Consider the following 25,301-nt stretch of genomic DNA (forward strand, 5'->3'; position numbering starts at 1 on the left):
ACAGACGTAGGTAGCTAGCGAGCGAGCGAGCGAGCGAAGTGGACTGGAGCTCCTTCTTCTCGGGTCTCGTCCCTCGTCCCCCATCTGTGTGTCTCTGTGTTCTGTCTCTCTCTCTCGCCCTCTCGGTTCCCGTGCTCCCTCTGTGCGCTTTCCCGCGTCTCGACTCTCTGGGCAAGCAGGCCGGCCCCCTTTTCGGCTCCCGTGCGTTTTCCCTCCAAAAAACTTAGGTTTTTCAGCCTTTTCCCAGGGAGGCAGGCGTGGCTTGCTTGCTTGCTTGCTTGCTTGCTTGCTTGCTTGCTTGCTTGCTTGCGTGCGTGTCCGTCCCCGTCCCTGCAGGCGGGCCCCTTTCGACAGCTGGGCGTTTTCCCTCCAAAAAACTTAGTATATCCACCTTTTCTTTCTTTTTTTTCGGCAGGCAGGCAGGCAGGCGTGTGTGCGCGCGCGTCCCCGTCCCTCCCTCCCTCCCGAGAGAGAGCTGCCCCTTGCCTCTGCCCGCAGGTGCTGGCGCTCGGCTTTGGCTTGCAGCCGGTTGGGCGCAGCTGCTGCCGGTGGGAGGGGCCTAAGCTAAGGAGGCCGGGCGGCTGGCGCCCCCTGCGGCTGCGGTCGTTGTCGGGCCGTTGACAGAAGATCAAAGAGCAGGGCCCCCGCCCGGGACTGGCAGGAAGGCAGGCGGGCAGGCAAGAGAGAGGGGGAGCAGAGTCCCGCGGCAGGCCTCTGGCTGCAGGGAGGCCGGCAGCTGCGCGGGTCCCGGGCTCCAGAGGAGTCGGCCTGCGCCACTGTGCGCCAGCGGAACGCCCGCGCGTCGGTCCGCGCCTTTGTGGGCATCGCTTCTCGGCCTTTTGGCTAAGATCAAGTGTAGTATCTGTTCTTATCAGTTTAATATCTGATACGTCCCCCATCGGGGGACCACATATTAAACGGATTTTTGGAACAGGGAGCTGGATCAGGAGCTTGCTCCGTCCTCTCCACGCATCGGCCCGGTATTGCAGCGCCTCCGGGAGCGGTGCACCACCTTCTCTCAGCGGTGAAAAGACAGACGTAGGTAGCTAGCGAGCGAGCGAGCGAGCGAAGTGGACTGGAGCTCCTTCTTCTCGGGTCTCGTCCCTCGTCCCCCATCTGTGTGTCTCTGTGTTCTGTCTCTCTCTCTCGCCCTCTCGGTTCCCGTGCTCCCTCTGTGCGCTTTCCCGCGTCTCGACTCTCTGGGCAAGCAGGCCGGCCCCCTTTTCGGCTCCCGTGCGTTTTCCCTCCAAAAAACTTAGGTTTTTCAGCCTTTTCCCAGGGAGGCAGGCGTGGCTTGCTTGCTTGCTTGCTTGCTTGCTTGCTTGCTTGCTTGCTTGCTTGCGTGCGTGTCCGTCCCCGTCCCTGCAGGCGGGCCCCTTTCGACAGCTGGGCGTTTTCCCTCCAAAAAACTTAGTATATCCACCTTTTCTTTCTTTTTTTTCGGCAGGCAGGCAGGCAGGCGTGTGTGCGCGCGCGTCCCCGTCCCTCCCTCCCTCCCGAGAGAGAGCTGCCCCTTGCCTCTGCCCGCAGGTGCTGGCGCTCGGCTTTGGCTTGCAGCCGGTTGGGCGCAGCTGCTGCCGGTGGGAGGGGCCTAAGCTAAGGAGGCCGGGCGGCTGGCGCCCCCTGCGGCTGCGGTCGTTGTCGGGCCGTTGACAGAAGATCAAAGAGCAGGGCCCCCGCCCGGGACTGGCAGGAAGGCAGGCGGGCAGGCAAGAGAGAGGGGGAGCAGAGTCCCGCGGCAGGCCTCTGGCTGCAGGGAGGCCGGCAGCTGCGCGGGTCCCGGGCTCCAGAGGAGTCGGCCTGCGCCACTGTGCGCCAGCGGAACGCCCGCGCGTCGGTCCGCGCCTTTGTGGGCATCGCTTCTCGGCCTTTTGGCTAAGATCAAGTGTAGTATCTGTTCTTATCAGTTTAATATCTGATACGTCCCCCATCGGGGGACCACATATTAAACGGATTTTTGGAACAGGGAGCTGGATCAGGAGCTTGCTCCGTCCTCTCCACGCATCGGCCCGGTATTGCAGCGCCTCCGGGAGCGGTGCACCACCTTCTCTCAGCGGTGAAAAGACAGACGTAGGTAGCTAGCGAGCGAGCGAGCGAGCGAAGTGGACTGGAGCTCCTTCTTCTCGGGTCTCGTCCCTCGTCCCCCATCTGTGTGTCTCTGTGTTCTGTCTCTCTCTCTCGCCCTCTCGGTTCCCGTGCTCCCTCTGTGCGCTTTCCCGCGTCTCGACTCTCTGGGCAAGCAGGCCGGCCCCCTTTTCGGCTCCCGTGCGTTTTCCCTCCAAAAAACTTAGGTTTTTCAGCCTTTTCCCAGGGAGGCAGGCGTGGCTTGCTTGCTTGCTTGCTTGCTTGCTTGCTTGCTTGCTTGCTTGCTTGCGTGCGTGTCCGTCCCCGTCCCTGCAGGCGGGCCCCTTTCGACAGCTGGGCGTTTTCCCTCCAAAAAACTTAGTATATCCACCTTTTCTTTCTTTTTTTTCGGCAGGCAGGCAGGCAGGCGTGTGTGCGCGCGCGTCCCCGTCCCTCCCTCCCTCCCGAGAGAGAGCTGCCCCTTGCCTCTGCCCGCAGGTGCTGGCGCTCGGCTTTGGCTTGCAGCCGGTTGGGCGCAGCTGCTGCCGGTGGGAGGGGCCTAAGCTAAGGAGGCCGGGCGGCTGGCGCCCCCTGCGGCTGCGGTCGTTGTCGGGCCGTTGACAGAAGATCAAAGAGCAGGGCCCCCGCCCGGGACTGGCAGGAAGGCAGGCGGGCAGGCAAGAGAGAGGGGGAGCAGAGTCCCGCGGCAGGCCTCTGGCTGCAGGGAGGCCGGCAGCTGCGCGGGTCCCGGGCTCCAGAGGAGTCGGCCTGCGCCACTGTGCGCCAGCGGAACGCCCGCGCGTCGGTCCGCGCCTTTGTGGGCATCGCTTCTCGGCCTTTTGGCTAAGATCAAGTGTAGTATCTGTTCTTATCAGTTTAATATCTGATACGTCCCCCATCGGGGGACCACATATTAAACGGATTTTTGGAACAGGGAGCTGGATCAGGAGCTTGCTCCGTCCTCTCCACGCATCGGCCCGGTATTGCAGCGCCTCCGGGAGCGGTGCACCACCTTCTCTCAGCGGTGAAAAGACAGACGTAGGTAGCTAGCGAGCGAGCGAGCGAGCGAAGTGGACTGGAGCTCCTTCTTCTCGGGTCTCGTCCCTCGTCCCCCATCTGTGTGTCTCTGTGTTCTGTCTCTCTCTCTCGCCCTCTCGGTTCCCGTGCTCCCTCTGTGCGCTTTCCCGCGTCTCGACTCTCTGGGCAAGCAGGCCGGCCCCCTTTTCGGCTCCCGTGCGTTTTCCCTCCAAAAAACTTAGGTTTTTCAGCCTTTTCCCAGGGAGGCAGGCGTGGCTTGCTTGCTTGCTTGCTTGCTTGCTTGCTTGCTTGCTTGCTTGCTTGCGTGCGTGTCCGTCCCCGTCCCTGCAGGCGGGCCCCTTTCGACAGCTGGGCGTTTTCCCTCCAAAAAACTTAGTATATCCACCTTTTCTTTCTTTTTTTTCGGCAGGCAGGCAGGCAGGCGTGTGTGCGCGCGCGTCCCCGTCCCTCCCTCCCTCCCGAGAGAGAGCTGCCCCTTGCCTCTGCCCGCAGGTGCTGGCGCTCGGCTTTGGCTTGCAGCCGGTTGGGCGCAGCTGCTGCCGGTGGGAGGGGCCTAAGCTAAGGAGGCCGGGCGGCTGGCGCCCCCTGCGGCTGCGGTCGTTGTCGGGCCGTTGACAGAAGATCAAAGAGCAGGGCCCCCGCCCGGGACTGGCAGGAAGGCAGGCGGGCAGGCAAGAGAGAGGGGGAGCAGAGTCCCGCGGCAGGCCTCTGGCTGCAGGGAGGCCGGCAGCTGCGCGGGTCCCGGGCTCCAGAGGAGTCGGCCTGCGCCACTGTGCGCCAGCGGAACGCCCGCGCGTCGGTCCGCGCCTTTGTGGGCATCGCTTCTCGGCCTTTTGGCTAAGATCAAGTGTAGTATCTGTTCTTATCAGTTTAATATCTGATACGTCCCCCATCGGGGGACCACATATTAAACGGATTTTTGGAACAGGGAGCTGGATCAGGAGCTTGCTCCGTCCTCTCCACGCATCGGCCCGGTATTGCAGCGCCTCCGGGAGCGGTGCACCACCTTCTCTCAGCGGTGAAAAGACAGACGTAGGTAGCTAGCGAGCGAGCGAGCGAGCGAAGTGGACTGGAGCTCCTTCTTCTCGGGTCTCGTCCCTCGTCCCCCATCTGTGTGTCTCTGTGTTCTGTCTCTCTCTCTCGCCCTCTCGGTTCCCGTGCTCCCTCTGTGCGCTTTCCCGCGTCTCGACTCTCTGGGCAAGCAGGCCGGCCCCCTTTTCGGCTCCCGTGCGTTTTCCCTCCAAAAAACTTAGGTTTTTCAGCCTTTTCCCAGGGAGGCAGGCGTGGCTTGCTTGCTTGCTTGCTTGCTTGCTTGCTTGCTTGCTTGCTTGCTTGCGTGCGTGTCCGTCCCCGTCCCTGCAGGCGGGCCCCTTTCGACAGCTGGGCGTTTTCCCTCCAAAAAACTTAGTATATCCACCTTTTCTTTCTTTTTTTTCGGCAGGCAGGCAGGCAGGCGTGTGTGCGCGCGCGTCCCCGTCCCTCCCTCCCTCCCGAGAGAGAGCTGCCCCTTGCCTCTGCCCGCAGGTGCTGGCGCTCGGCTTTGGCTTGCAGCCGGTTGGGCGCAGCTGCTGCCGGTGGGAGGGGCCTAAGCTAAGGAGGCCGGGCGGCTGGCGCCCCCTGCGGCTGCGGTCGTTGTCGGGCCGTTGACAGAAGATCAAAGAGCAGGGCCCCCGCCCGGGACTGGCAGGAAGGCAGGCGGGCAGGCAAGAGAGAGGGGGAGCAGAGTCCCGCGGCAGGCCTCTGGCTGCAGGGAGGCCGGCAGCTGCGCGGGTCCCGGGCTCCAGAGGAGTCGGCCTGCGCCACTGTGCGCCAGCGGAACGCCCGCGCGTCGGTCCGCGCCTTTGTGGGCATCGCTTCTCGGCCTTTTGGCTAAGATCAAGTGTAGTATCTGTTCTTATCAGTTTAATATCTGATACGTCCCCCATCGGGGGACCACATATTAAACGGATTTTTGGAACAGGGAGCTGGATCAGGAGCTTGCTCCGTCCTCTCCACGCATCGGCCCGGTATTGCAGCGCCTCCGGGAGCGGTGCACCACCTTCTCTCAGCGGTGAAAAGACAGACGTAGGTAGCTAGCGAGCGAGCGAGCGAGCGAAGTGGACTGGAGCTCCTTCTTCTCGGGTCTCGTCCCTCGTCCCCCATCTGTGTGTCTCTGTGTTCTGTCTCTCTCTCTCGCCCTCTCGGTTCCCGTGCTCCCTCTGTGCGCTTTCCCGCGTCTCGACTCTCTGGGCAAGCAGGCCGGCCCCCTTTTCGGCTCCCGTGCGTTTTCCCTCCAAAAAACTTAGGTTTTTCAGCCTTTTCCCAGGGAGGCAGGCGTGGCTTGCTTGCTTGCTTGCTTGCTTGCTTGCTTGCTTGCTTGCTTGCTTGCGTGCGTGTCCGTCCCCGTCCCTGCAGGCGGGCCCCTTTCGACAGCTGGGCGTTTTCCCTCCAAAAAACTTAGTATATCCACCTTTTCTTTCTTTTTTTTCGGCAGGCAGGCAGGCAGGCGTGTGTGCGCGCGCGTCCCCGTCCCTCCCTCCCTCCCGAGAGAGAGCTGCCCCTTGCCTCTGCCCGCAGGTGCTGGCGCTCGGCTTTGGCTTGCAGCCGGTTGGGCGCAGCTGCTGCCGGTGGGAGGGGCCTAAGCTAAGGAGGCCGGGCGGCTGGCGCCCCCTGCGGCTGCGGTCGTTGTCGGGCCGTTGACAGAAGATCAAAGAGCAGGGCCCCCGCCCGGGACTGGCAGGAAGGCAGGCGGGCAGGCAAGAGAGAGGGGGAGCAGAGTCCCGCGGCAGGCCTCTGGCTGCAGGGAGGCCGGCAGCTGCGCGGGTCCCGGGCTCCAGAGGAGTCGGCCTGCGCCACTGTGCGCCAGCGGAACGCCCGCGCGTCGGTCCGCGCCTTTGTGGGCATCGCTTCTCGGCCTTTTGGCTAAGATCAAGTGTAGTATCTGTTCTTATCAGTTTAATATCTGATACGTCCCCCATCGGGGGACCACATATTAAACGGATTTTTGGAACAGGGAGCTGGATCAGGAGCTTGCTCCGTCCTCTCCACGCATCGGCCCGGTATTGCAGCGCCTCCGGGAGCGGTGCACCACCTTCTCTCAGCGGTGAAAAGACAGACGTAGGTAGCTAGCGAGCGAGCGAGCGAGCGAAGTGGACTGGAGCTCCTTCTTCTCGGGTCTCGTCCCTCGTCCCCCATCTGTGTGTCTCTGTGTTCTGTCTCTCTCTCTCGCCCTCTCGGTTCCCGTGCTCCCTCTGTGCGCTTTCCCGCGTCTCGACTCTCTGGGCAAGCAGGCCGGCCCCCTTTTCGGCTCCCGTGCGTTTTCCCTCCAAAAAACTTAGGTTTTTCAGCCTTTTCCCAGGGAGGCAGGCGTGGCTTGCTTGCTTGCTTGCTTGCTTGCTTGCTTGCTTGCTTGCTTGCTTGCGTGTCCGTCCCCGTCCCTGCAGGCGGGCCCCTTTCGACAGCTGGGCGTTTTCCCTCCAAAAAACTTAGTATATCCACCTTTTCTTTCTTTTTTTTCGGCAGGCAGGCAGGCAGGCGTGTGTGCGCGCGCGTCCCCGTCCCTCCCTCCCTCCCGAGAGAGAGCTGCCCCTTGCCTCTGCCCGCAGGTGCTGGCGCTCGGCTTTGGCTTGCAGCCGGTTGGGCGCAGCTGCTGCCGGTGGGAGGGGCCTAAGCTAAGGAGGCCGGGCGGCTGGCGCCCCCTGCGGCTGCGGTCGTTGTCGGGCCGTTGACAGAAGATCAAAGAGCAGGGCCCCCGCCCGGGACTGGCAGGAAGGCAGGCGGGCAGGCAAGAGAGAGGGGGAGCAGAGTCCCGCGGCAGGCCTCTGGCTGCAGGGAGGCCGGCAGCTGCGCGGGTCCCGGGCTCCAGAGGAGTCGGCCTGCGCCACTGTGCGCCAGCGGAACGCCCGCGCGTCGGTCCGCGCCTTTGTGGGCATCGCTTCTCGGCCTTTTGGCTAAGATCAAGTGTAGTATCTGTTCTTATCAGTTTAATATCTGATACGTCCCCCATCGGGGGACCACATATTAAACGGATTTTTGGAACAGGGAGCTGGATCAGGAGCTTGCTCCGTCCTCTCCACGCATCGGCCCGGTATTGCAGCGCCTCCGGGAGCGGTGCACCACCTTCTCTCAGCGGTGAAAAGACAGACGTAGGTAGCTAGCGAGCGAGCGAGCGAGCGAAGTGGACTGGAGCTCCTTCTTCTCGGGTCTCGTCCCTCGTCCCCCATCTGTGTGTCTCTGTGTTCTGTCTCTCTCTCTCGCCCTCTCGGTTCCCGTGCTCCCTCTGTGCGCTTTCCCGCGTCTCGACTCTCTGGGCAAGCAGGCCGGCCCCCTTTTCGGCTCCCGTGCGTTTTCCCTCCAAAAAACTTAGGTTTTTCAGCCTTTTCCCAGGGAGGCAGGCGTGGCTTGCTTGCTTGCTTGCTTGCTTGCTTGCTTGCTTGCTTGCTTGCTTGCGTGCGTGTCCGTCCCCGTCCCTGCAGGCGGGCCCCTTTCGACAGCTGGGCGTTTTCCCTCCAAAAAACTTAGTATATCCACCTTTTCTTTCTTTTTTTTCGGCAGGCAGGCAGGCAGGCGTGTGTGCGCGCGCGTCCCCGTCCCTCCCTCCCTCCCGAGAGAGAGCTGCCCCTTGCCTCTGCCCGCAGGTGCTGGCGCTCGGCTTTGGCTTGCAGCCGGTTGGGCGCAGCTGCTGCCGGTGGGAGGGGCCTAAGCTAAGGAGGCCGGGCGGCTGGCGCCCCCTGCGGCTGCGGTCGTTGTCGGGCCGTTGACAGAAGATCAAAGAGCAGGGCCCCCGCCCGGGACTGGCAGGAAGGCAGGCGGGCAGGCAAGAGAGAGGGGGAGCAGAGTCCCGCGGCAGGCCTCTGGCTGCAGGGAGGCCGGCAGCTGCGCGGGTCCCGGGCTCCAGAGGAGTCGGCCTGCGCCACTGTGCGCCAGCGGAACGCCCGCGCGTCGGTCCGCGCCTTTGTGGGCATCGCTTCTCGGCCTTTTGGCTAAGATCAAGTGTAGTATCTGTTCTTATCAGTTTAATATCTGATACGTCCCCCATCGGGGGACCACATATTAAACGGATTTTTGGAACAGGGAGCTGGATCAGGAGCTTGCTCCGTCCTCTCCACGCATCGGCCCGGTATTGCAGCGCCTCCGGGAGCGGTGCACCACCTTCTCTCAGCGGTGAAAAGACAGACGTAGGTAGCTAGCGAGCGAGCGAGCGAGCGAAGTGGACTGGAGCTCCTTCTTCTCGGGTCTCGTCCCTCGTCCCCCATCTGTGTGTCTCTGTGTTCTGTCTCTCTCTCTCGCCCTCTCGGTTCCCGTGCTCCCTCTGTGCGCTTTCCCGCGTCTCGACTCTCTGGGCAAGCAGGCCGGCCCCCTTTTCGGCTCCCGTGCGTTTTCCCTCCAAAAAACTTAGGTTTTTCAGCCTTTTCCCAGGGAGGCAGGCGTGGCTTGCTTGCTTGCTTGCTTGCTTGCTTGCTTGCTTGCTTGCTTGCTTGCGTGCGTGTCCGTCCCCGTCCCTGCAGGCGGGCCCCTTTCGACAGCTGGGCGTTTTCCCTCCAAAAAACTTAGTATATCCACCTTTTCTTTCTTTTTTTTCGGCAGGCAGGCAGGCAGGCGTGTGTGCGCGCGCGTCCCCGTCCCTCCCTCCCTCCCGAGAGAGAGCTGCCCCTTGCCTCTGCCCGCAGGTGCTGGCGCTCGGCTTTGGCTTGCAGCCGGTTGGGCGCAGCTGCTGCCGGTGGGAGGGGCCTAAGCTAAGGAGGCCGGGCGGCTGGCGCCCCCTGCGGCTGCGGTCGTTGTCGGGCCGTTGACAGAAGATCAAAGAGCAGGGCCCCCGCCCGGGACTGGCAGGAAGGCAGGCGGGCAGGCAAGAGAGAGGGGGAGCAGAGTCCCGCGGCAGGCCTCTGGCTGCAGGGAGGCCGGCAGCTGCGCGGGTCCCGGGCTCCAGAGGAGTCGGCCTGCGCCACTGTGCGCCAGCGGAACGCCCGCGCGTCGGTCCGCGCCTTTGTGGGCATCGCTTCTCGGCCTTTTGGCTAAGATCAAGTGTAGTATCTGTTCTTATCAGTTTAATATCTGATACGTCCCCCATCGGGGGACCACATATTAAACGGATTTTTGGAACAGGGAGCTGGATCAGGAGCTTGCTCCGTCCTCTCCACGCATCGGCCCGGTATTGCAGCGCCTCCGGGAGCGGTGCACCACCTTCTCTCAGCGGTGAAAAGACAGACGTAGGTAGCTAGCGAGCGAGCGAGCGAGCGAAGTGGACTGGAGCTCCTTCTTCTCGGGTCTCGTCCCTCGTCCCCCATCTGTGTGTCTCTGTGTTCTGTCTCTCTCTCTCGCCCTCTCGGTTCCCGTGCTCCCTCTGTGCGCTTTCCCGCGTCTCGACTCTCTGGGCAAGCAGGCCGGCCCCCTTTTCGGCTCCCGTGCGTTTTCCCTCCAAAAAACTTAGGTTTTTCAGCCTTTTCCCAGGGAGGCAGGCGTGGCTTGCTTGCTTGCTTGCTTGCTTGCTTGCTTGCTTGCTTGCTTGCTTGCGTGCGTGTCCGTCCCCGTCCCTGCAGGCGGGCCCCTTTCGACAGCTGGGCGTTTTCCCTCCAAAAAACTTAGTATATCCACCTTTTCTTTCTTTTTTTTCGGCAGGCAGGCAGGCAGGCGTGTGTGCGCGCGCGTCCCCGTCCCTCCCTCCCTCCCGAGAGAGAGCTGCCCCTTGCCTCTGCCCGCAGGTGCTGGCGCTCGGCTTTGGCTTGCAGCCGGTTGGGCGCAGCTGCTGCCGGTGGGAGGGGCCTAAGCTAAGGAGGCCGGGCGGCTGGCGCCCCCTGCGGCTGCGGTCGTTGTCGGGCCGTTGACAGAAGATCAAAGAGCAGGGCCCCCGCCCGGGACTGGCAGGAAGGCAGGCGGGCAGGCAAGAGAGAGGGGGAGCAGAGTCCCGCGGCAGGCCTCTGGCTGCAGGGAGGCCGGCAGCTGCGCGGGTCCCGGGCTCCAGAGGAGTCGGCCTGCGCCACTGTGCGCCAGCGGAACGCCCGCGCGTCGGTCCGCGCCTTTGTGGGCATCGCTTCTCGGCCTTTTGGCTAAGATCAAGTGTAGTATCTGTTCTTATCAGTTTAATATCTGATACGTCCCCCATCGGGGGACCACATATTAAACGGATTTTTGGAACAGGGAGCTGGATCAGGAGCTTGCTCCGTCCTCTCCACGCATCGGCCCGGTATTGCAGCGCCTCCGGGAGCGGTGCACCACCTTCTCTCAGCGGTGAAAAGACAGACGTAGGTAGCTAGCGAGCGAGCGAGCGAGCGAAGTGGACTGGAGCTCCTTCTTCTCGGGTCTCGTCCCTCGTCCCCCATCTGTGTGTCTCTGTGTTCTGTCTCTCTCTCTCGCCCTCTCGGTTCCCGTGCTCCCTCTGTGCGCTTTCCCGCGTCTCGACTCTCTGGGCAAGCAGGCCGGCCCCCTTTTCGGCTCCCGTGCGTTTTCCCTCCAAAAAACTTAGGTTTTTCAGCCTTTTCCCAGGGAGGCAGGCGTGGCTTGCTTGCTTGCTTGCTTGCTTGCTTGCTTGCTTGCTTGCTTGCTTGCGTGCGTGTCCGTCCCCGTCCCTGCAGGCGGGCCCCTTTCGACAGCTGGGCGTTTTCCCTCCAAAAAACTTAGTATATCCACCTTTTCTTTCTTTTTTTTCGGCAGGCAGGCAGGCAGGCGTGTGTGCGCGCGCGTCCCCGTCCCTCCCTCCCTCCCGAGAGAGAGCTGCCCCTTGCCTCTGCCCGCAGGTGCTGGCGCTCGGCTTTGGCTTGCAGCCGGTTGGGCGCAGCTGCTGCCGGTGGGAGGGGCCTAAGCTAAGGAGGCCGGGCGGCTGGCGCCCCCTGCGGCTGCGGTCGTTGTCGGGCCGTTGACAGAAGATCAAAGAGCAGGGCCCCCGCCCGGGACTGGCAGGAAGGCAGGCGGGCAGGCAAGAGAGAGGGGGAGCAGAGTCCCGCGGCAGGCCTCTGGCTGCAGGGAGGCCGGCAGCTGCGCGGGTCCCGGGCTCCAGAGGAGTCGGCCTGCGCCACTGTGCGCCAGCGGAACGCCCGCGCGTCGGTCCGCGCCTTTGTGGGCATCGCTTCTCGGCCTTTTGGCTAAGATCAAGTGTAGTATCTGTTCTTATCAGTTTAATATCTGATACGTCCCCCATCGGGGGACCACATATTAAACGGATTTTTGGAACAGGGAGCTGGATCAGGAGCTTGCTCCGTCCTCTCCACGCATCGGCCCGGTATTGCAGCGCCTCCGGGAGCGGTGCACCACCTTCTCTCAGCGGTGAAAAGACAGACGTAGGTAGCTAGCGAGCGAGCGAGCGAGCGAAGTGGACTGGAGCTCCTTCTTCTCGGGTCTCGTCCCTCGTCCCCCATCTGTGTGTCTCTGTGTTCTGTCTCTCTCTCTCGCCCTCTCGGTTCCCGTGCTCCCTCTGTGCGCTTTCCCGCGTCTCGACTCTCTGGGCAAGCAGGCCGGCCCCCTTTTCGGCTCCCGTGCGTTTTCCCTCCAAAAAACTTAGGTTTTTCAGCCTTTTCCCAGGGAGGCAGGCGTGGCTTGCTTGCTTGCTTGCTTGCTTGCTTGCTTGCTTGCTTGCTTGCTTGCGTGCGTGTCCGTCCCCGTCCCTGCAGGCGGGCCCCTTTCGACAGCTGGGCGTTTTCCCTCCAAAAAACTTAGTATATCCACCTTTTCTTTCTTTTTTTTCGGCAGGCAGGCAGGCAGGCGTGTGTGCGCGCGCGTCCCCGTCCCTCCCTCCCTCCCGAGAGAGAGCTGCCCCTTGCCTCTGCCCGCAGGTGCTGGCGCTCGGCTTTGGCTTGCAGCCGGTTGGGCGCAGCTGCTGCCGGTGGGAGGGGCCTAAGCTAAGGAGGCCGGGCGGCTGGCGCCCCCTGCGGCTGCGGTCGTTGTCGGGCCGTTGACAGAAGATCAAAGAGCAGGGCCCCCGCCCGGGACTGGCAGGAAGGCAGGCGGGCAGGCAAGAGAGAGGGGGAGCAGAGTCCCGCGGCAGGCCTCTGGCTGCAGGGAGGCCGGCAGCTGCGCGGGTCCCGGGCTCCAGAGGAGTCGGCCTGCGCCACTGTGCGCCAGCGGAACGCCCGCGCGTCGGTCCGCGCCTTTGTGGGCATCGCTTCTCGGCCTTTTGGCTAAGATCAAGTGTAGTATCTGTTCTTATCAGTTTAATATCTGATACGTCCCCCATCGGGGGACCACATATTAAACGGATTTTTGGAACAGGGAGCTGGATCAGGAGCTTGCTCCGTCCTCTCCACGCATCGGCCCGGTATTGCAGCGCCTCCGGGAGCGGTGCACCACCTTCTCTCAGCGGTGAAAAGACAGACGTAGGTAGCTAGCGAGCGAGCGAGCGAGCGAAGTGGACTGGAGCTCCTTCTTCTCGGGTCTCGTCCCTCGTCCCCCATCTGTGTGTCTCTGTGTTCTGTCTCTCTCTCTCGCCCTCTCGGTTCCCGTGCTCCCTCTGTGCGCTTTCCCGCGTCTCGACTCTCTGGGCAAGCAGGCCGGCCCCCTTTTCGGCTCCCGTGCGTTTTCCCTCCAAAAAACTTAGGTTTTTCAGCCTTTTCCCAGGGAGGCAGGCGTGGCTTGCTTGCTTGCTTGCTTGCTTGCTTGCTTGCTTGCTTGCTTGCTTGCGTGCGTGTCCGTCCCCGTCCCTGCAGGCGGGCCCCTTTCGACAGCTGGGCGTTTTCCCTCCAAAAAACTTAGTATATCCACCTTTTCTTTCTTTTTTTTCGGCAGGCAGGCAGGCAGGCGTGTGTGCGCGCGCGTCCCCGTCCCTCCCTCCCTCCCGAGAGAGAGCTGCCCCTTGCCTCTGCCCGCAGGTGCTGGCGCTCGGCTTTGGCTTGCAGCCGGTTGGGCGCAGCTGCTGCCGGTGGGAGGGGCCTAAGCTAAGGAGGCCGGGCGGCTGGCGCCCCCTGCGGCTGCGGTCGTTGTCGGGCCGTTGACAGAAGATCAAAGAGCAGGGCCCCCGCCCGGGACTGGCAGGAAGGCAGGCGGGCAGGCAAGAGAGAGGGGGAGCAGAGTCCCGCGGCAGGCCTCTGGCTGCAGGGAGGCCGGCAGCTGCGCGGGTCCCGGGCTCCAGAGGAGTCGGCCTGCGCCACTGTGCGCCAGCGGAACGCCCGCGCGTCGGTCCGCGCCTTTGTGGGCATCGCTTCTCGGCCTTTTGGCTAAGATCAAGTGTAGTATCTGTTCTTATCAGTTTAATATCTGATACGTCCCCCATCGGGGGACCACATATTAAACGGATTTTTGGAACAGGGAGCTGGATCAGGAGCTTGCTCCGTCCTCTCCACGCATCGGCCCGGTATTGCAGCGCCTCCGGGAGCGGTGCACCACCTTCTCTCAGCGGTGAAAAGACAGACGTAGGTAGCTAGCGAGCGAGCGAGCGAGCGAAGTGGACTGGAGCTCCTTCTTCTCGGGTCTCGTCCCTCGTCCCCCATCTGTGTGTCTCTGTGTTCTGTCTCTCTCTCTCGCCCTCTCGGTTCCCGTGCTCCCTCTGTGCGCTTTCCCGCGTCTCGACTCTCTGGGCAAGCAGGCCGGCCCCCTTTTCGGCTCCCGTGCGTTTTCCCTCCAAAAAACTTAGGTTTTTCAGCCTTTTCCCAGGGAGGCAGGCGTGGCTTGCTTGCTTGCTTGCTTGCTTGCTTGCTTGCTTGCTTGCTTGCTTGCGTGCGTGTCCGTCCCCGTCCCTGCAGGCGGGCCCCTTTCGACAGCTGGGCGTTTTCCCTCCAAAAAACTTAGTATATCCACCTTTTCTTTCTTTTTTTTCGGCAGGCAGGCAGGCAGGCGTGTGTGCGCGCGCGTCCCCGTCCCTCCCTCCCTCCCGAGAGAGAGCTGCCCCTTGCCTCTGCCCGCAGGTGCTGGCGCTCGGCTTTGGCTTGCAGCCGGTTGGGCGCAGCTGCTGCCGGTGGGAGGGGCCTAAGCTAAGGAGGCCGGGCGGCTGGCGCCCCCTGCGGCTGCGGTCGTTGTCGGGCCGTTGACAGAAGATCAAAGAGCAGGGCCCCCGCCCGGGACTGGCAGGAAGGCAGGCGGGCAGGCAAGAGAGAGGGGGAGCAGAGTCCCGCGGCAGGCCTCTGGCTGCAGGGAGGCCGGCAGCTGCGCGGGTCCCGGGCTCCAGAGGAGTCGGCCTGCGCCACTGTGCGCCAGCGGAACGCCCGCGCGTCGGTCCGCGCCTTTGTGGGCATCGCTTCTCGGCCTTTTGGCTAAGATCAAGTGTAGTATCTGTTCTTATCAGTTTAATATCTGATACGTCCCCCATCGGGGGACCACATATTAAACGGATTTTTGGAACAGGGAGCTGGATCAGGAGCTTGCTCCGTCCTCTCCACGCATCGGCCCGGTATTGCAGCGCCTCCGGGAGCGGTGCACCACCTTCTCTCAGCGGTGAAAAGACAGACGTAGGTAGCTAGCGAGCGAGCGAGCGAGCGAAGTGGACTGGAGCTCCTTCTTCTCGGGTCTCGTCCCTCGTCCCCCATCTGTGTGTCTCTGTGTTCTGTCTCTCTCTCTCGCCCTCTCGGTTCCCGTGCTCCCTCTGTGCGCTTTCCCGCGTCTCGACTCTCTGGGCAAGCAGGCCGGCCCCCTTTTCGGCTCCCGTGCGTTTTCCCTCCAAAAAACTTAGGTTTTTCAGCCTTTTCCCAGGGAGGCAGGCGTGGCTTGCTTGCTTGCTTGCTTGCTTGCTTGCTTGCTTGCTTGCTTGCTTGCGTGTCCGTCCCCGTCCCTGCAGGCGGGCCCCTTTCGACAGCTGGGCGTTTTCCCTCCAAAAAACTTAGTATATCCACCTTTTCTTTCTTTTTTTTCGGCAGGCAGGCAGGCAGGCGTGTGTGCGCGCGCGTCCCCGTCCCTCCCTCCCTCCCGAGAGAGAGCTGCCCCTTGCCTCTGCCCGCAGGTGCTGGCGCTCGGCTTTGGCTTGCAGCCGGTTGGGCGCAGCTGCTGCCGGTGGGAGGGGCCTAAGCTAAGGAGGCCGGGCGGCTGGCGCCCCCTGCGGCTGCGGTCGTTGTCGGGCCGTTGACAGAAGATCAAAGAGCAGGGCCCCCGCCCGGGACTGGCAGGAAGGCAGGCGGGCAGGCAAGAGAGAGGGGGAGCAGAGTCCCGCGGCAGGCCTCTGGCTGCAGGGAGGCCGGCAGCTGCGCGGGTCCCGGGCTCCAGAGGAGTCGGCCTGCGCCACTGTGCGCCAGCGGAACGCCCGCGCGTCGGTCCGCGCCTTTGTGGGCATCGCTTCTCGGCCTTTTGGCTAAGATCAAGTGTAGTATCTGTTCTTATCAGTTTAATATCTGATACGTCCCCCATCGGGGGACCACATATTAAACGGATTTTTGGAACAGGGAGCTGGATCAGGAGCTTGCTCCGTCCTCTCCACGCATCGGCCCGGTATTGCAGCGCCTCCGGGAGCGGTGCACCACCTTCTCTCAGCGGTGAAAAGACAGACGTAGGTAGCTAGCGAGCGAGCGAGCGAGCGAAGTGGACTGGAGCTCCTTCTTCTCGGGTCTCGTCCCTCGTCCCCCATCTGTGTGTCTCTGTGTTCTGTCTCTCTCTCTCGCCCTCTCGGTTCCCGTGCTCCCTCTGTGCGCTTTCCCGCGTCTCGACTCTCTGGGCAAGCAGGCCGGCCCCCTTTTCGGCTCCCGTGCGTTTTCCCTCCAAAAAACTTAGGTTTTTCAGCCTTTTCCCAGGGAGGCAGGCGTGGCTTGCTTGCTTGCTTGCTTGCTTGCTTGCTTGCTTGCTTGCTTGCTTGCGTGCGTGTCCGTCCCCGTCCCTGCAGGCGGGCCCCTTTCGACAGCTGGGCGTTTTCCCTCCAAAAAACTTAGTATATCCACCTTTTCTTTCTTTTTTTTCGGCAGGCAGGCAGGCAGGCGTGTGTGCGCGCGCGTCCCCGTCCCTCCCTCCCTCCCGAGAGAGAGCTGCCCCTTGCCTCTGCCCGCAGGTGCTGGCGCTCGGCTTTGGCTTGCAGCCGGTTGGGCGCAGCTGCTGCCGGTGGGAGGGGCCTAAGCTAAGGAGGCCGGGCGGCTGGCGCCCCCTGCGGCTGCGGTCGTTGTCGGGCCGTTGACAGAAGATCAAAGAGCAGGGCCCCCGCCCGGGACTGGCAGGAAGGCAGGCGGGCAGGCAAGAGAGAGGGGGAGCAGAGTCCCGCGGCAGGCCTCTGGCTGCAGGGAGGCCGGCAGCTGCGCGGGTCCCGGGCTCCAGAGGAGTCGGCCTGCGCCACTGTGCGCCAGCGGAACGCCCGCGCGTCGGTCCGCGCCTTTGTGGGCATCGCTTCTCGGCCTTTTGGCTAAGATCAAGTGTAGTATCTGTTCTTATCAGTTTAATATCTGATACGTCCCCCATCGGGGGACCACATATTAAACGGATTTTTGGAACAGGGAGCTGGATCAGGAGCTTGCTCCGTCCTCTCCACGCATCGGCCCGGTATTGCAGCGCCTCCGGGAGCGGTGCACCACCTTCTCTCAGCGGTGAAAAGACAGACGTAGGTAGCTAGCGAGCGAGCGAGCGAGCGAAGTGGACTGGAGCTCCTTCTTCTCGGGTCTCGTCCCTCGTCCCCCATCTGTGTGTCTCTGTGTTCTGTCTCTCTCTCTCGCCCTCTCGGTTCCCGTGCTCCCTCTGTGCGCTTTCCCGCGTCTCGACTCTCTGGGCAAGCAGGCCGGCCCCCTTTTCGGCTCCCGTGCGTTTTCCCTCCAAAAAACTTAGGTTTTTCAGCCTTTTCCCAGGGAGGCAGGCGTGGCTTGCTTGCTTGCTTGCTTGCTTGCTTGCTTGCTTGCTTGCTTGCTTGCGTGCGTGTCCGTCCCCGTCCCTGCAGGCGGGCCCCTTTCGACAGCTGGGCGTTTTCCCTCCAAAAAACTTAGTATATCCACCTTTTCTTTCTTTTTTTTCGGCAGGCAGGCAGGCAGGCGTGTGTGCGCGCGCGTCCCCGTCCCTCCCTCCCTCCCGAGAGAGAGCTGCCCCTTGCCTCTGCCCGCAGGTGCTGGCGCTCGGCTTTGGCTTGCAGCCGGTTGGGCGCAGCTGCTGCCGGTGGGAGGGGCCTAAGCTAAGGAGGCCGGGCGGCTGGCGCCCCCTGCGGCTGCGGTCGTTGTCGGGCCGTTGACAGAAGATCAAAGAGCAGGGCCCCCGCCCGGGACTGGCAGGAAGGCAGGCGGGCAGGCAAGAGAGAGGGGGAGCAGAGTCCCGCGGCAGGCCTCTGGCTGCAGGGAGGCCGGCAGCTGCGCGGGTCCCGGGCTCCAGAGGAGTCGGCCTGCGCCACTGTGCGCCAGCGGAACGCCCGCGCGTCGGTCCGCGCCTTTGTGGGCATCGCTTCTCGGCCTTTTGGCTAAGATCAAGTGTAGTATCTGTTCTTATCAGTTTAATATCTGATACGTCCCCCATCGGGGGACCACATATTAAACGGATTTTTGGAACAGGGAGCTGGATCAGGAGCTTGCTCCGTCCTCTCCACGCATCGGCCCGGTATTGCAGCGCCTCCGGGAGCGGTGCACCACCTTCTCTCAGCGGTGAAAAGACAGACGTAGGTAGCTAGCGAGCGAGCGAGCGAGCGAAGTGGACTGGAGCTCCTTCTTCTCGGGTCTCGTCCCTCGTCCCCCATCTGTGTGTCTCTGTGTTCTGTCTCTCTCTCTCGCCCTCTCGGTTCCCGTGCTCCCTCTGTGCGCTTTCCCGCGTCTCGACTCTCTGGGCAAGCAGGCCGGCCCCCTTTTCGGCTCCCGTGCGTTTTCCCTCCAAAAAACTTAGGTTTTTCAGCCTTTTCCCAGGGAGGCAGGCGTGGCTTGCTTGCTTGCTTGCTTGCTTGCTTGCTTGCTTGCTTGCTTGCTTGCGTGCGTGTCCGTCCCCGTCCCTGCAGGCGGGCCCCTTTCGACAGCTGGGCGTTTTCCCTCCAAAAAACTTAGTATATCCACCTTTTCTTTCTTTTTTTTCGGCAGGCAGGCAGGCAGGCGTGTGTGCGCGCGCGTCCCCGTCCCTCCCTCCCTCCCGAGAGAGAGCTGCCCCTTGCCTCTGCCCGCAGGTGCTGGCGCTCGGCTTTGGCTTGCAGCCGGTTGGGCGCAGCTGCTGCCGGTGGGAGGGGCCTAAGCTAAGGAGGCCGGGCGGCTGGCGCCCCCTGCGGCTGCGGTCGTTGTCGGGCCGTTGACAGAAGATCAAAGAGCAGGGCCCCCGCCCGGGACTGGCAGGAAGGCAGGCGGGCAGGCAAGAGAGAGGGGGAGCAGAGTCCCGCGGCAGGCCTCTGGCTGCAGGGAGGCCGGCAGCTGCGCGGGTCCCGGGCTCCAGAGGAGTCGGCCTGCGCCACTGTGCGCCAGCGGAACGCCCGCGCGTCGGTCCGCGCCTTTGTGGGCATCGCTTCTCGGCCTTTTGGCTAAGATCAAGTGTAGTATCTGTTCTTATCAGTTTAATATCTGATACGTCCCCCATCGGGGGACCACATATTAAACGGATTTTTGGAACAGGGAGCTGGATCAGGAGCTTGCTCCGTCCTCTCCACGCATCGGCCCGGTATTGCAGCGCCTCCGGGAGCGGTGCACCACCTTCTCTCAGCGGTGAAAAGACAGACGTAGGTAGCTAGCGAGCGAGCGAGCGAGCGAAGTGGACTGGAGCTCCTTCTTCTCGGGTCTCGTCCCTCGTCCCCCATCTGTGTGTCTCTGTGTTCTGTCTCTCTCTCTCGCCCTCTCGGTTCCCGTGCTCCCTCTGTGCGCTTTCCCGCGTCTCGACTCTCTGGGCAAGCAGGCCGGCCCCCTTTTCGGCTCCCGTGCGTTTTCCCTCCAAAAAACTTAGGTTTTTCAGCCTTTTCCCAGGGAGGCAGGCGTGGCTTGCTTGCTTGCTTGCTTGCTTGCTTGCTTGCTTGCTTGCTTGCGTGCGTGTCCGTCCCCGTCCCTGCAGGCGGGCCCCTTTCGACAGCTGGGCGTTTTCCCTCCAAAAAACTTAGTATATCCACCTTTTCTTTCTTTTTTTTCGGCAGGCAGGCAGGCAGGCGTGTGTGCGCGCGCGTCCCCGTCCCTCCCTCCCTCCCGAGAGAGAGCTGCCCCTTGCCTCTGCCCGCAGGTGCTGGCGCTCGGCTTTGGCTTGCAGCCGGTTGGGCGCAGCTGCTGCCGGTGGGAGGGGCCTAAGCTAAGGAGGCCGGGCGGCTGGCGCCCCCTGCGGCTGCGGTCGTTGTCGGGCCGTTGACAGAAGATCAAAGAGCAGGGCCCCCGCCCGGGACTGGCAGGAAGGCAGGCGGGCAGGCAAGAGAGAGGGGGAGCAGAGTCCCGCGGCAGGCCTCTGGCTGCAGGGAGGCCGGCAGCTGCGCGGGTCCCGGGCTCCAGAGGAGTCGGCCTGCGCCACTGTGCGCCAGCGGAACGCCCGCGCGTCGGTCCGCGCCTTTGTGGGCATCGCTTCTCGGCCTTTTGGCTAAGATCAAGTGTAGTATCTGTTCTTATCAGTTTAATATCTGATACGTCCCCCATCGGGGGACCACATATTAAACGGATTTTTGGAACAGGGAGCTGGATCAGGAGCTTGCTCCGTCCTCTCCACGCATCGGCCCGGTATTGCAGCGCCTCCGGGAGCGGTGCACCACCTTCTCTCAGCGGTGAAAAGACAGACGTAGGTAGCTAGCGAGCGAGCGAGCGAGCGAAGTGGACTGGAGCTCCTTCTTCTCGGGTCTCGTCCCTCGTCCCCCATCTGTGTGTCTCTGTGTTCTGTCTCTCTCTCTCGCCCTCTCGGTTCCCGTGCTCCCTCTGTGCGCTTTCCCGCGTCTCGACTCTCTGGGCAAGCAGGCCGGCCCCCTTTTCGGCTCCCGTGCGTTTTCCCTCCAAAAAACTTAGGTTTTTCAGCCTTTTCCCAGGGAGGCAGGCGTGGCTTGCTTGCTTGCTTGCTTGCTTGCTTGCTTGCTTGCTTGCTTGCGTGCGTGTCCGTCCCCGTCCCTGCAGGCGGGCCCCTTTCGACAGCTGGGCGTTTTCCCTCCAAAAAACTTAGTATATCCACCTTTTCTTTCTTTTTTTTCGGCAGGCAGGCAGGCAGGCGTGTGTGCGCGCGCGTCCCCGTCCCTCCCTCCCTCCCGAGAGAGAGCTGCCCCTTGCCTCTGCCCGCAGGTGCTGGCGCTCGGCTTTGGCTTGCAGCCGGTTGGGCGCAGCTGCTGCCGGTGGGAGGGGCCTAAGCTAAGGAGGCCGGGCGGCTGGCGCCCCCTGCGGCTGCGGTCGTTGTCGGGCCGTTGACAGAAGATCAAAGAGCAGGGCCCCCGCCCGGGACTGGCAGGAAGGCAGGCGGGCAGGCAAGAGAGAGGGGGAGCAGAGTCCCGCGGCAGGCCTCTGGCTGCAGGGAGGCCGGCAGCTGCGCGGGTCCCGGGCTCCAGAGGAGTCGGCCTGCGCCACTGTGCGCCAGCGGAACGCCCGCGCGTCGGTCCGCGCCTTTGTGGGCATCGCTTCTCGGCCTTTTGGCTAAGATCAAGTGTAGTATCTGTTCTTATCAGTTTAATATCTGATACGTCCCCCATCGGGGGACCACATATTAAACGGATTTTTGGAACAGGGAGCTGGATCAGGAGCTTGCTCCGTCCTCTCCACGCATCGGCCCGGTATTGCAGCGCCTCCGGGAGCGGTGCACCACCTTCTCTCAGCGGTGAAAAGACAGACGTAGGTAGCTAGCGAGCGAGCGAGCGAGCGAAGTGGACTGGAGCTCCTTCTTCTCGGGTCTCGTCCCTCGTCCCCCATCTGTGTGTCTCTGTGTTCTGTCTCTCTCTCTCGCCCTCTCGGTTCCCGTGCTCCCTCTGTGCGCTTTCCCGCGTCTCGACTCTCTGGGCAAGCAGGCCGGCCCCCTTTTCGGCTCCCGTGCGTTTTCCCTCCAAAAAACTTAGGTTTTTCAGCCTTTTCCCAGGGAGGCAGGCGTGGCTTGCTTGCTTGCTTGCTTGCTTGCTTGCTTGCTTGCTTGCTTGCTTGCGTGCGTGTCCGTCCCCGTCCCTGCAGGCGGGCCCCTTTCGACAGCTGGGCGTTTTCCCTCCAAAAAACTTAGTATATCCACCTTTTCTTTCTTTTTTTTCGGCAGGCAGGCAGGCAGGCGTGTGTGCGCGCGCGTCCCCGTCCCTCCCTCCCTCCCGAGAGAGAGCTGCCCCTTGCCTCTGCCCGCAGGTGCTGGCGCTCGGCTTTGGCTTGCAGCCGGTTGGGCGCAGCTGCTGCCGGTGGGAGGGGCCTAAGCTAAGGAGGCCGGGCGGCTGGCGCCCCCTGCGGCTGCGGTCGTTGTCGGGCCGTTGACAGAAGATCAAAGAGCAGGGCCCCCGCCCGGGACTGGCAGGAAGGCAGGCGGGCAGGCAAGAGAGAGGGGGAGCAGAGTCCCGCGGCAGGCCTCTGGCTGCAGGGAGGCCGGCAGCTGCGCGGGTCCCGGGCTCCAGAGGAGTCGGCCTGCGCCACTGTGCGCCAGCGGAACGCCCGCGCGTCGGTCCGCGCCTTTGTGGGCATCGCTTCTCGGCCTTTTGGCTAAGATCAAGTGTAGTATCTGTTCTTATCAGTTTAATATCTGATACGTCCCCCATCGGGGGACCACATATTAAACGGATTTTTGGAACAGGGAGCTGGATCAGGAGCTTGCTCCGTCCTCTCCACGCATCGGCCCGGTATTGCAGCGCCTCCGGGAGCGGTGCACCACCTTCTCTCAGCGGTGAAAAGACAGACGTAGGTAGCTAGCGAGCGAGCGAGCGAGCGAAGTGGACTGGAGCTCCTTCTTCTCGGGTCTCGTCCCTCGTCCCCCATCTGTGTGTCTCTGTGTTCTGTCTCTCTCTCTCGCCCTCTCGGTTCCCGTGCTCCCTCTGTGCGCTTTCCCGCGTCTCGACTCTCTGGGCAAGCAGGCCGGCCCCCTTTTCGGCTCCCGTGCGTTTTCCCTCCAAAAAACTTAGGTTTTTCAGCCTTTTCCCAGGGAGGCAGGCGTGGCTTGCTTGCTTGCTTGCTTGCTTGCTTGCTTGCTTGCTTGCTTGCTTGCGTGCGTGTCCGTCCCCGTCCCTGCAGGCGGGCCCCTTTCGACAGCTGGGCGTTTTCCCTCCAAAAAACTTAGTATATCCACCTTTTCTTTCTTTTTTTTCGGCAGGCAGGCAGGCAGGCGTGTGTGCGCGCGCGTCCCCGTCCCTCCCTCCCTCCCGAGAGAGAGCTGCCCCTTGCCTCTGCCCGCAGGTGCTGGCGCTCGGCTTTGGCTTGCAGCCGGTTGGGCGCAGCTGCTGCCGGTGGGAGGGGCCTAAGCTAAGGAGGCCGGGCGGCTGGCGCCCCCTGCGGCTGCGGTCGTTGTCGGGCCGTTGACAGAAGATCAAAGAGCAGGGCCCCCGCCCGGGACTGGCAGGAAGGCAGGCGGGCAGGCAAGAGAGAGGGGGAGCAGAGTCCCGCGGCAGGCCTCTGGCTGCAGGGAGGCCGGCAGCTGCGCGGGTCCCGGGCTCCAGAGGAGTCGGCCTGCGCCACTGTGCGCCAGCGGAACGCCCGCGCGTCGGTCCGCGCCTTTGTGGGCATCGCTTCTCGGCCTTTTGGCTAAGATCAAGTGTAGTATCTGTTCTTATCAGTTTAATATCTGATACGTCCCCCATCGGGGGACCACATATTAAACGGATTTTTGGAACAGGGAGCTGGATCAGGAGCTTGCTCCGTCCTCTCCACGCATCGGCCCGGTATTGCAGCGCCTCCGGGAGCGGTGCACCACCTTCTCTCAGCGGTGAAAAGACAGACGTAGGTAGCTAGCGAGCGAGCGAGCGAGCGAAGTGGACTGGAGCTCCTTCTTCTCGGGTCTCGTCCCTCGTCCCCCATCTGTGTGTCTCTGTGTTCTGTCTCTCTCTCTCGCCCTCTCGGTTCCCGTGCTCCCTCTGTGCGCTTTCCCGCGTCTCGACTCTCTGGGCAAGCAGGCCGGCCCCCTTTTCGGCTCCCGTGCGTTTTCCCTCCAAAAAACTTAGGTTTTTCAGCCTTTTCCCAGGGAGGCAGGCGTGCTTGCTTGCTTGCTTGCTTGCTTGCTTGCTTGCTTGCTTGCGTGCGTGTCCGTCCCCGTCCCTGCAGGCGGGCCCCTTTCGACAGCTGGGCGTTTTCCCTCCAAAAAACTTAGTATATCCACCTTTTCTTTCTTTTTTTTCGGCAGGCAGGCAGGCAGGCGTGTGTGCGCGCGCGTCCCCGTCCCTCCCTCCCTCCCGAGAGAGAGCTGCCCCTTGCCTCTGCCCGCAGGTGCTGGCGCTCGGCTTTGGCTTGCAGCCGGTTGGGCGCAGCTGCTGCCGGTGGGAGGGGCCTAAGCTAAGGAGGCCGGGCGGCTGGCGCCCCCTGCGGCTGCGGTCGTTGTCGGGCCGTTGACAGAAGATCAAAGAGCAGGGCCCCCGCCCGGGACTGGCAGGAAGGCAGGCGGGCAGGCAAGAGAGAGGGGGAGCAGAGTCCCGCGGCAGGCCTCTGGCTGCAGGGAGGCCGGCAGCTGCGCGGGTCCCGGGCTCCAGAGGAGTCGGCCTGCGCCACTGTGCGCCAGCGGAACGCCCGCGCGTCGGTCCGCGCCTTTGTGGGCATCGCTTCTCGGCCTTTTGGCTAAGATCAAGTGTAGTATCTGTTCTTATCAGTTTAATATCTGATACGTCCCCCATCGGGGGACCACATATTAAACGGATTTTTGGAACAGGGAGCTGGATCAGGAGCTTGCTCCGTCCTCTCCACGCATCGGCCCGGTATTGCAGCGCCTCCGGGAGCGGTGCACCACCTTCTCTCAGCGGTGAAAAGACAGACGTAGGTAGCTAGCGAGCGAGCGAGCGAGCGAAGTGGACTGGAGCTCCTTCTTCTCGGGTCTCGTCCCTCGTCCCCCATCTGTGTGTCTCTGTGTTCTGTCTCTCTCTCTCGCCCTCTCGGTTCCCGTGCTCCCTCTGTGCGCTTTCCCGCGTCTCGACTCTCTGGGCAAGCAGGCCGGCCCCCTTTTCGGCTCCCGTGCGTTTTCCCTCCAAAAAACTTAGGTTTTTCAGCCTTTTCCCAGGGAGGCAGGCGTGGCTTGCTTGCTTGCTTGCTTGCTTGCTTGCTTGCTTGCTTGCTTGCTTGCGTGCGTGTCCGTCCCCGTCCCTGCAGGCGGGCCCCTTTCGACAGCTGGGCGTTTTCCCTCCAAAAAACTTAGTATATCCACCTTTTCTTTCTTTTTTTTCGGCAGGCAGGCAGGCAGGCGTGTGTGCGCGCGCGTCCCCGTCCCTCCCTCCCTCCCGAGAGAGAGCTGCCCCTTGCCTCTGCCCGCAGGTGCTGGCGCTCGGCTTTGGCTTGCAGCCGGTTGGGCGCAGCTGCTGCCGGTGGGAGGGGCCTAAGCTAAGGAGGCCGGGCGGCTGGCGCCCCCTGCGGCTGCGGTCGTTGTCGGGCCGTTGACAGAAGATCAAAGAGCAGGGCCCCCGCCCGGGACTGGCAGGAAGGCAGGCGGGCAGGCAAGAGAGAGGGGGAGCAGAGTCCCGCGGCAGGCCTCTGGCTGCAGGGAGGCCGGCAGCTGCGCGGGTCCCGGGCTCCAGAGGAGTCGGCCTGCGCCACTGTGCGCCAGCGGAACGCCCGCGCGTCGGTCCGCGCCTTTGTGGGCATCGCTTCTCGGCCTTTTGGCTAAGATCAAGTGTAGTATCTGTTCTTATCAGTTTAATATCTGATACGTCCCCCATCGGGGGACCACATATTAAACGGATTTTTGGAACAGGGAGCTGGATCAGGAGCTTGCTCCGTCCTCTCCACGCATCGGCCCGGTATTGCAGCGCCTCCGGGAGCGGTGCACCACCTTCTCTCAGCGGTGAAAAGACAGACGTAGGTAGCTAGCGAGCGAGCGAGCGAGCGAAGTGGACTGGAGCTCCTTCTTCTCGGGTCTCGTCCCTCGTCCCCCATCTGTGTGTCTCTGTGTTCTGTCTCTCTCTCTCGCCCTCTCGGTTCCCGTGCTCCCTCTGTGCGCTTTCCCGCGTCTCGACTCTCTGGGCAAGCAGGCCGGCCCCCTTTTCGGCTCCCGTGCGTTTTCCCTCCAAAAAACTTAGGTTTTTCAGCCTTTTCCCAGGGAGGCAGGCGTGGCTTGCTTGCTTGCTTGCTTGCTTGCTTGCTTGCTTGCTTGCTTGCTTGCGTGCGTGTCCGTCCCCGTCCCTGCAGGCGGGCCCCTTTCGACAGCTGGGCGTTTTCCCTCCAAAAAACTTAGTATATCCACCTTTTCTTTCTTTTTTTTCGGCAGGCAGGCAGGCAGGCGTGTGTGCGCGCGCGTCCCCGTCCCTCCCTCCCTCCCGAGAGAGAGCTGCCCCTTGCCTCTGCCCGCAGGTGCTGGCGCTCGGCTTTGGCTTGCAGCCGGTTGGGCGCAGCTGCTGCCGGTGGGAGGGG

The 25,301-nt window shown here is 63.0% G+C and overlaps 24 non-coding genes across 24 annotated transcripts; all 24 read left to right on the forward strand.

The window, feature by feature from the left end:
* The first annotated feature begins 823 nt into the window (after nucleotides 1–823).
* LOC148636355 (U2 spliceosomal RNA) lies at nucleotides 824–1,014 on the forward strand. The gene has a single exon (XR_015932285.1). It is a non-coding gene; the product is annotated as a U2 spliceosomal RNA (small nuclear RNA).
* Nucleotides 1,015–1,855: 841 nt separating this feature from the next.
* On the forward strand, nucleotides 1,856–2,046 carry LOC148636356 (U2 spliceosomal RNA). The gene has a single exon (XR_015932302.1). It is a non-coding gene; the product is annotated as a U2 spliceosomal RNA (small nuclear RNA).
* Nucleotides 2,047–2,887: 841 nt separating this feature from the next.
* LOC148636357 (U2 spliceosomal RNA) lies at nucleotides 2,888–3,078 on the forward strand. Its single transcript, XR_015932313.1, has one exon. It is a non-coding gene; the product is annotated as a U2 spliceosomal RNA (small nuclear RNA).
* An 841-nt stretch (nucleotides 3,079–3,919) lies between these two features.
* LOC148636358 (U2 spliceosomal RNA) lies at nucleotides 3,920–4,110 on the forward strand. Its single transcript, XR_015932324.1, has one exon. It is a non-coding gene; the product is annotated as a U2 spliceosomal RNA (small nuclear RNA).
* Nucleotides 4,111–4,951: 841 nt separating this feature from the next.
* LOC148636359 (U2 spliceosomal RNA) lies at nucleotides 4,952–5,142 on the forward strand. The gene has a single exon (XR_015932335.1). It is a non-coding gene; the product is annotated as a U2 spliceosomal RNA (small nuclear RNA).
* Nucleotides 5,143–5,983: 841 nt separating this feature from the next.
* Nucleotides 5,984–6,174, forward strand: LOC148636360 (U2 spliceosomal RNA). The gene has a single exon (XR_015932291.1). It is a non-coding gene; the product is annotated as a U2 spliceosomal RNA (small nuclear RNA).
* An 837-nt stretch (nucleotides 6,175–7,011) lies between these two features.
* On the forward strand, nucleotides 7,012–7,202 carry LOC148636361 (U2 spliceosomal RNA). The gene has a single exon (XR_015932293.1). It is a non-coding gene; the product is annotated as a U2 spliceosomal RNA (small nuclear RNA).
* An 841-nt stretch (nucleotides 7,203–8,043) lies between these two features.
* LOC148636362 (U2 spliceosomal RNA) lies at nucleotides 8,044–8,234 on the forward strand. Its single transcript, XR_015932294.1, has one exon. It is a non-coding gene; the product is annotated as a U2 spliceosomal RNA (small nuclear RNA).
* Nucleotides 8,235–9,075: 841 nt separating this feature from the next.
* LOC148636363 (U2 spliceosomal RNA) lies at nucleotides 9,076–9,266 on the forward strand. The gene has a single exon (XR_015932295.1). It is a non-coding gene; the product is annotated as a U2 spliceosomal RNA (small nuclear RNA).
* An 841-nt stretch (nucleotides 9,267–10,107) lies between these two features.
* Nucleotides 10,108–10,298, forward strand: LOC148636364 (U2 spliceosomal RNA). The gene has a single exon (XR_015932296.1). It is a non-coding gene; the product is annotated as a U2 spliceosomal RNA (small nuclear RNA).
* An 841-nt stretch (nucleotides 10,299–11,139) lies between these two features.
* LOC148636365 (U2 spliceosomal RNA) lies at nucleotides 11,140–11,330 on the forward strand. The gene has a single exon (XR_015932297.1). It is a non-coding gene; the product is annotated as a U2 spliceosomal RNA (small nuclear RNA).
* An 841-nt stretch (nucleotides 11,331–12,171) lies between these two features.
* Nucleotides 12,172–12,362, forward strand: LOC148636366 (U2 spliceosomal RNA). The gene has a single exon (XR_015932298.1). It is a non-coding gene; the product is annotated as a U2 spliceosomal RNA (small nuclear RNA).
* An 841-nt stretch (nucleotides 12,363–13,203) lies between these two features.
* Nucleotides 13,204–13,394, forward strand: LOC148636367 (U2 spliceosomal RNA). Its single transcript, XR_015932299.1, has one exon. It is a non-coding gene; the product is annotated as a U2 spliceosomal RNA (small nuclear RNA).
* An 841-nt stretch (nucleotides 13,395–14,235) lies between these two features.
* On the forward strand, nucleotides 14,236–14,426 carry LOC148636368 (U2 spliceosomal RNA). The gene has a single exon (XR_015932300.1). It is a non-coding gene; the product is annotated as a U2 spliceosomal RNA (small nuclear RNA).
* Nucleotides 14,427–15,263: 837 nt separating this feature from the next.
* Nucleotides 15,264–15,454, forward strand: LOC148636369 (U2 spliceosomal RNA). The gene has a single exon (XR_015932301.1). It is a non-coding gene; the product is annotated as a U2 spliceosomal RNA (small nuclear RNA).
* Nucleotides 15,455–16,295: 841 nt separating this feature from the next.
* LOC148636370 (U2 spliceosomal RNA) lies at nucleotides 16,296–16,486 on the forward strand. Its single transcript, XR_015932303.1, has one exon. It is a non-coding gene; the product is annotated as a U2 spliceosomal RNA (small nuclear RNA).
* Nucleotides 16,487–17,327: 841 nt separating this feature from the next.
* On the forward strand, nucleotides 17,328–17,518 carry LOC148636371 (U2 spliceosomal RNA). Its single transcript, XR_015932304.1, has one exon. It is a non-coding gene; the product is annotated as a U2 spliceosomal RNA (small nuclear RNA).
* Nucleotides 17,519–18,359: 841 nt separating this feature from the next.
* LOC148636372 (U2 spliceosomal RNA) lies at nucleotides 18,360–18,550 on the forward strand. The gene has a single exon (XR_015932305.1). It is a non-coding gene; the product is annotated as a U2 spliceosomal RNA (small nuclear RNA).
* Nucleotides 18,551–19,387: 837 nt separating this feature from the next.
* On the forward strand, nucleotides 19,388–19,578 carry LOC148636373 (U2 spliceosomal RNA). Its single transcript, XR_015932306.1, has one exon. It is a non-coding gene; the product is annotated as a U2 spliceosomal RNA (small nuclear RNA).
* Nucleotides 19,579–20,415: 837 nt separating this feature from the next.
* Nucleotides 20,416–20,606, forward strand: LOC148636374 (U2 spliceosomal RNA). Its single transcript, XR_015932307.1, has one exon. It is a non-coding gene; the product is annotated as a U2 spliceosomal RNA (small nuclear RNA).
* Nucleotides 20,607–21,447: 841 nt separating this feature from the next.
* LOC148636375 (U2 spliceosomal RNA) lies at nucleotides 21,448–21,638 on the forward strand. Its single transcript, XR_015932308.1, has one exon. It is a non-coding gene; the product is annotated as a U2 spliceosomal RNA (small nuclear RNA).
* Nucleotides 21,639–22,479: 841 nt separating this feature from the next.
* Nucleotides 22,480–22,670, forward strand: LOC148636376 (U2 spliceosomal RNA). Its single transcript, XR_015932309.1, has one exon. It is a non-coding gene; the product is annotated as a U2 spliceosomal RNA (small nuclear RNA).
* An 832-nt stretch (nucleotides 22,671–23,502) lies between these two features.
* LOC148636377 (U2 spliceosomal RNA) lies at nucleotides 23,503–23,693 on the forward strand. Its single transcript, XR_015932310.1, has one exon. It is a non-coding gene; the product is annotated as a U2 spliceosomal RNA (small nuclear RNA).
* An 841-nt stretch (nucleotides 23,694–24,534) lies between these two features.
* On the forward strand, nucleotides 24,535–24,725 carry LOC148636378 (U2 spliceosomal RNA). The gene has a single exon (XR_015932311.1). It is a non-coding gene; the product is annotated as a U2 spliceosomal RNA (small nuclear RNA).
* Nucleotides 24,726–25,301: the final 576 nt, after the last annotated feature.

The sequence above is a fragment of the Lepisosteus platostomus genome, unplaced genomic scaffold, assembly GCF_059453375.1.
Source record: "Lepisosteus platostomus isolate fLepPlt1 unplaced genomic scaffold, fLepPlt1.hap1 Scaffold_175_H1, whole genome shotgun sequence".
Taxonomy (NCBI): Eukaryota; Metazoa; Chordata; class Actinopteri; order Semionotiformes; family Lepisosteidae; genus Lepisosteus; species Lepisosteus platostomus.